General features: G+C 47.6%; 1 long non-coding RNA gene across 1 annotated transcript in view; it reads right to left on the bottom strand.

Moving 5' to 3' along the window:
• Window positions 1–1,140: 1,140 nt before the first annotated feature.
• The window catches only part of LOC109287245, an 11,690-nt gene continuing 5,728 nt past the window's right edge, over window positions 1,141–7,102 (bottom strand). Inside the window, exon 2 of the long non-coding RNA XR_002094791.1 lies at window positions 1,141–1,854. This is a non-coding gene — a long non-coding RNA (uncharacterized LOC109287245). The remainder of the gene's footprint in view (window positions 1,855–7,102) is intronic.

The raw sequence follows: 7,102 nt of genomic DNA, 5'->3' as shown, positions 1-7,102 counted from the left end.
AGGAGATGTCAGGGAAAAAATTCATGTCTGCAAGGCACAAGCAGGCAAAGTAATGGGATATAAATCAAAAACAGTGAAAGGGGAAAGTGGTTAGTCACAAGATCATATCGTTTTCACTACAAGGGAGAGAAGTGAATTCTCAATACAAGCAGCAGGACCCATTCATTCCCTGCTGCCCCCAGCTCTCCCCCAGCATATGCCCCCCTTGGGATACAGAAGGCCTGGACAAGGAGCTATAACATCAGGCACTTGAATATTGGAGTCATGATATTTGCAAGCTGTTTCTGTTCACCCATAAAGGTATAAGGAAACTAAGCCAGATGTGCCAGAATGTCATGGCAAGGAAGGGTTAAAACCAGTGGCTTTTTCTCATGGGCAGATGCACAGAGTATTTGATAATGCCCAGCTACCTCCCTTTATGAAAGCATCACAAAGAACTGATGAATCCTCTCACTAGTATAATAGGGAAAACTGAGGCACACAAGTCAGCAGGTTTGCCCATGGCTGCACAGAGAGCCAATGGGCTAGCACACAGAGAAGACTAGCCTGCTTCTGAGCTAATTCACACAGGTTTAAATCAGGAATAAAGCCATGTGAAGCCAGGGTGATTTCAGCCCCAGAGACTAACCACTAGAATATATTCCTGAGCCATCCATGGTCATACTTACTAACAACCATGTCCCACTACTCTGTTGAACCTCATGGTTCTCCAAGCCAAAGTCTTGGGCCCGTATTTTTGGTAGGTGTAAGATTCAGAATTTCTAATAAGCCATGTCATGCCGCATCCAGTGCCCAGAGAGTGCTCACTTCTGCTCCCAGCAAAATCCTGAACCCACAGTTTGGGGGTTTATTCTCACAGGAGGCAGAAGCTCACACTTCTTTGACCCCCTTCCCCCCACAAGCTGGGAGGACACTCCTGCTTAATGGCTGTCTGCCATCCCCCCAGCACTGCTGAGAGGAAGCTCACGGCTCAGCCTTGCATGCTGGGAGGCCTATGTTGTGCACATGGAAGGGCTGGGGAGCAGTGGGGGAGGTGAGGATGAAAAGGAGGAAAAACTGGTGGATAAAAAGAAATTTGAAAAAAGTAAGTGAAATATTCAAACTGGAAAGTGATATTATAGAAAACTGCAGGGAGCACGCTTGAGTGCATTCAAATTTATTCAAACTCTGCGCCTGACATTGATGAATGCAACAGCTTTTTCCACAATATGTAGAGCGCACAGGGCATTTAGAATTGCAGCATCCCTTTCACTGCAGCTGTCTCAGGGCCTGCTCCTAATGCTACGGGGACCCTCACTCCAGGCCCCTCCATGCCCCCTTAAAGAGGAGGCCAAGAAACAGTTGGAAGAAAAAAAGAAGGAGCTTTCAGCAAAAGATGTGGGAAGGGAGGTTTCAAGGCTAATATCTCCTTGCTGTGTGTGAGGTCTTTATTCTTGTGGTGGGACTTGCTTCTTCTCTGAAGGTGATAGGAAGTTCTTCCTGATATGCTCATGCAGGGTGGGGGGTAAATTAGGATAAGAAGAATCCTCCCTGATTAATTCCATTGGCAGCCATTCCTGCCAGGGTGCATTGGTGCAATGCTGTCATTTGAGCTTGGGTTTGGCATTGTGTTCTCCCACACTGGTACAAGAGGGCTATTTGTGTGGCTGGCCATTGTGTTCCAGCAGCGAGCACTCTTGCACCCTGACTGTCATCAGAAATGCTGCTTTGATAAAAGGCTTGCACCCTTGGGTGATGATTCTCAAGTGTCACTCCAGTTCCATTTTGCCTTGCATTATGAGTGGAACAGGTCTTCTCATATAGCCCAGGAGAGGTTGACTCAACAACTACTGGTAGTTATTTATTTGGAGAGACCTACATGGCAAAGGAGAAGATAGCAGACATGCTGGTAGGTGCATTAGGAAGGAAGGAAGGTAGGTAGGTATATGGATAGACAGACACTCTCTTTTTACAACTCTGTAGCCCATAGTTACATCTAAACAGTCCATACAAATGAGAATTTATCCAGATCTGACTGATATTTGGGTAGTCAGTATTTCCCTCCCTTATGTTTTTTGGTGATGGCACTGAAATGATTTCCATGTCTCACATTTGGAGCTTTCCCAGCTATTGCTCCCTGTATTCAACTTGTGATGTATGCACATCCCTGTTCTAGGGAAGCGATTAGATCATTTGAGTTATAGGTCCCAATTGTTTGGGGAAAAGTGGGGGTGAAGATGGCTCAAGGGATGTCTGAAAATTGTTGCTCATGTCTTTTTCCATAGGGTACAACAACCTATGGCAAGGACTAGCTCAGCTTGCCTTTATGGTTGACCTACCAGACCAACCAAGTTCACAGAAACTGTTTATACAGATGAAGAAGGCCCTGTGGTGACCTGTGGTTAGGTAGATTTTGGGTAGATTCCATGGTTCTTTGGTGTGGGACCCAAATATATATGTTGTTGGGTTTCACCTCTCTTGGTGGTTGGTGGCTAGGGGAAAACAGGCCCAGGACCACTTTTCTACTCAGCGCAGCTCACATGAGCTCTCATGACAGCCGCCAAGTGTTGGCCTCAGTGCCTCATACCACGAAATTGAGAAGAACAGTTTTCCTGTAGCAATATCTGGGACACAGAAGTCTACATTTAATTCCCAACTCTGTCAAAAACTCCTGTGTGACCAATGCTACTTGACTTCATCTTGCTGTGTCTGTTTCCCCTCAGTAAAGTGTGGGATGGAGCAGTTGCTACATTCATTATTTGTTTAGCATGAAAATGGCTGTTCGGCACAGAGAACATAGGAGCAATGGTTGCAGACATCCGCTCCATCCCCTTCTCTCCAGATGCACATCACAAACCACACAGAACAACTCCTAGCATCCTATAACAAACTTAAGACCTTTCATACAAAAGGAGCCCAAAGGCATCAAAAGGTACGGGAAGAGAACAGGAAAACCATGGTGCCCCCAAAGCCATGAGGCCCAGCACAGCTGGGAATTCATTAGGTATAATATGTCCAATGATCCTGGATGTGAACAAAGCTTCACAGTACAGAAGGTGGTAAAAAACACCCAACAGGTCCTGACTTGGGGAAAAAGGTCCTTCCCGATCCCAGATCTGGTCATAGGATTAACCCCGAGTGTGTGAGCAAGGCCTCCCAGCCAAGCATCTCAGAGGTCTTTCCATCCCCCATCTCCCCTCTCTAGCGGTGGCCAATACCCAGTGCTTTCAGGAAACTGTAGCAGTCAGAACTTTGTGATTGTGTTGAAGAACAACACACATTATAGTTTCTCCCTCTTTGCCCTTCCTGGCTCCTATGAAAATCCTAGTTTAAGAGTGAAGGTGTCTGGACTATACTGTGCCCCACCAGCAAAGGGCTTCATAAAAATGGCAACTAGATCCCTCTGCCTTGCAGATTCCCCAGCCTCACGCTGACTCCAAATGTACATAGTTGGGCTTGCCCTTAGATCAAATCAGTGTGCAAACCAGAGTCCCATTAGAAGTCATGGGAAGGATCCAGGTCTAGGGTTCTGGGCCAGCCCTTTTCCAGAAATGAGCCAGGGCTATGAAGGTTGAATCCAGAACTGTATTTCATGGCACTGGCATACAGGTTCAGATCTGCAGTTCTCCAACATCAGAGGAGTTTGAATCCGAATCTGGTATTCCTTTGAAGAAGCCCAAAGGTGCTTTGGCCCATTGTTTCTGGTAAGACCTTAGCTTTAGCCAGAAGGTGGCTGAGGTAGGGCTACCACTTTTTGCTGAAGCCATTCCCTGACATCTGCCTTAGAGATGGCATTATGATTTATGGGCTGCTAGTCATAGAAAGATGGAGGGAACCAGGCTGGGTCCCCCATTTTGAAACCCCCTTGTATCCCATGAATTTCTCATCCAACCCCATTGCCCTGGGCCATACCTGTTCCTGGGGCACCATACCCAGCTTGGCACCCTTGCACTTCATAAAGGTCCAGTTTCCAGACATCGGACATCTGGGTCAGGTGTCCAACCAAACTGCAGACAAAGATCCTCAACTCCTGCACTATCTGGGTAAAAAATGACTAGATGGCAACTTTAAGCTGAAACCAGGACTGGTCACAGAGCACTTCCTGAACTGAATCCATGTCAGTAACCTTGGGAGCCTCAGGACAAGAGGAGAGTCTACTGAATGCCAAAAAGGAAAGGAAAATCCCCCCACCTTGTGGCCCTGCCAGCCCCCAGAGGCCTGGCTTGGAACGATGATGGTGGGACAAGAGGCAGAACCCATCCTTAACACGAAGGGCTGGTTCTCTCGTTTACAAACGAGCTTGGGAGCAGAGCCATTGGCCTCCTGCCGCTGCCATTCGCAAAGGTGTTGTGCTTGTGCGGCCCAACAAATGGTTTGGGGAGGGGATGTGTGCAGTGGCCTGACGGGGGGAACAGAGAGCGTCTCTCTCTCTCTCCCTCTTTAGATCCTCGTCATGGTGTAAACAAACAAGCTAAACTCTATGAGATTTACAGTGCCCGGCTTCGGTGGCTTCCAGTGCAGCTCAGTGAGATATTTCTGTACAGGCAGGCTAAGCACTTTCCATTTTATACCTCAGCGGCTTTATAGCATCTTAAGGATTTCTGTGCATGCCTGGCTTCACTCAGAGGGGAAAAAAAATCAAGCTTGTAAATAAATACTAAATATATATGAACAAAAAAGACAGAAGGGGAGAGAGAGGGACACACAGGCAGAGGAGGAGGAGAAGGGGCAAGAAGGAGAGAGAGAAAGAGCAAACGAATGGGAAACAGAGGGGGGGGGAAGAAAGAGCAGCTGAACAGCTAGCGGAGGACAGACTCTCCTCCACCCTGGCCAGATGGAAAGAAAATAAGCCGGAGCTAGCAGCTCTCTGGCAATTTGGGGAATATTAATTTCCCATCGGGTCAGGTTAATGGCCGTGCCTGAGGTTAAGCAGCCGCTGAGCACTGAAAGGTCAGGGGAAGGAGCTTTGCTCAATCACTAGTCCTGCAGCCAAAGCACAAGTACCCTCCATGGGTGGCTGTGTCTGCCCCCCTCCCCCTGTCTGTGTTATCTGTTAAGCTCTGCCAGGGGCCAATCATTAGCTGGTGCAAATCAGCAGGATGGTCTAAGGGCTAAGCACCATCTTTGTGTTGTGTGCAGCACCTAGCACAAGGGGGCTGGGCCCATGACTGGGGCTCTTTATTGCTCTTGCAACACAAGTCATAAATATTAATAATCAGCAAAATGGGTTGTGTGTATTTTACACCAGCAGAGGACCTGGCCCCTTTTCATTTCAATCCCTTCTCTCACCTCATTTCTCCCCTACCCATTTCTTCGGAGTGGGTTTCTTCGGGGTTCTCTTCCTTCACACCCCGCTGCCTCTCCCATCAACATCACAGGGAGCAGAAAGAAGGCCAGTGGCCTGAACCAGAAACCACAATGGCTATTTGTTGTCTCCAGTTTCAACAAACTTTGTCTCGATGATCTCCCCAATGGGGCCTTGTTTCCAGAGTCCTGCTGGAAATGACGGCTCCTGTCTGAGCTGCAACGGAGCTTTCAGCTTGGGCTTTTTTTATGCTAACAAATATTTTATCCCCAATCAGGATCTTTCATCTGTGTCTTTAATCATGGAAAATAGTATGTGGTACAGCAATATATATGGCAGAGGATAAATAGAGGGATACATTTCTTCTTGCCTACAGGAGCACCTTCTGTTCAGAAAATGCCCGCTAATACCAAGACGTTGATAAATAATAATATGAATTAGCATTTAATTGGTGTTTGCCAAGCACCCTAGTGAGCACATGTTAAGGATGGGGGGTAGGGGAGCAGAGGTGAGAACAGGGAAGTGATTTGATGAAGATAATGCAGGTCACTGAGCTGGGAGATAGTTCATTAATACAGAGTGCGTCACCCGCTGGCACATACGGGTATGTAGTATTGTTCATAAGTTAAGGAAGTCGATCAAGTTGTTATTATGGTCAATGAACAGCTTCACAATGCTTATTTATCACTATGTTATTGATAAACAGCGCGGCAGCGGGGCTCCAAGGGGCCATGCTCATCGAAGAGAATGGAAACAGACCCCCGCTTTGGGATACTATCTATGGCTCAATGCACAGAGACTGGCTCCCATCTGTACCCAGAAGGGTCTTCCTGCCTCTGACTCCATCCCTATGTCTGGCAGAGACTGGTGTCAGGGGAGCTAGGCTGATGTACACCTAGACCCAGCCCCAAATGTAGGCACGTCTTCGAAATCAGGTTGCTGATAAAAATGAGCGCCTCCAGACATGTGACTGCATGTGGAAACCTGGGGGAATGACAGGGTGACTGCACCTAAAGGAACTGGGCCTGCCATGGAGTCACATAAGACAGACTCTGATCCTGGAATGAGCCCCATGCAGAGGGGACCCCCCGCCCCGACCCCAGGGGAGGTCCCCATGAACCCTTCCTGCCTCTCACGCAAACCTCAGTACAGCAGTGGGGCTACAGTTTTCTCCTGCCTATTAACCCTTTTCTGATCTTCTCCCCAAGGGCCTTGATTATAAGTTCTAGAGTTTTGCATTTCTTTTTGTCTCAGACCAACACGGCTACCAAATACATCCCTTGATTATAGGGCGGCATTTCCCTGTTGAGGCCTGGGTCTGAAATCACTGGGCCTGGGTCCAGTCTCCTATTCTGGTTCAAGGAACTCTACTGAAGTCAACAGCTGGCATGAAGCAGGATCTGACCCACAGGGGAGATGGCTCTTCTCTGGTGCCTAGTCTACCCGCCAGCCAGGTCCTTAATGGCTTTTTGCTGTTGACTTCTTGCCTGACTTAGCTGAAGAAGTTTCCTGGACCAAGCAAGTGAGTACCTCCCCCTGAAGCTAATATCTAGGGTCTCTGACAATTTCTCACCATTCTCTCCCTGCCCAGGACTGGTTTCCCCTTCTCAGATATTAAGTATTCAAACCTCATTTACATCCTTATTTTTCAATTTGCTGCCACAGTAGTTTAATTTATTCTATATAATTTCTTTTTCTGAGGGGACATTAATCATTGCCCTGTGCTTTTTGGCGCCTCTGGGATATGTGTGTGTGTGTGTGTTTTTTTTTTAAATCAATAAAATAAAGCAACCTTCCTTCCCCCCCTCCCCCCGCCCC

The sequence above is a fragment of the Gavialis gangeticus genome, unplaced genomic scaffold (assembly GCF_001723915.1).
Source record: "Gavialis gangeticus isolate Ggan-Ray unplaced genomic scaffold, GavGan_comp1, whole genome shotgun sequence".
Taxonomy (NCBI): Eukaryota; Metazoa; Chordata; order Crocodylia; family Gavialidae; genus Gavialis; species Gavialis gangeticus.
This window is presented reverse-complemented; position numbering and strand designations above follow the sequence as displayed.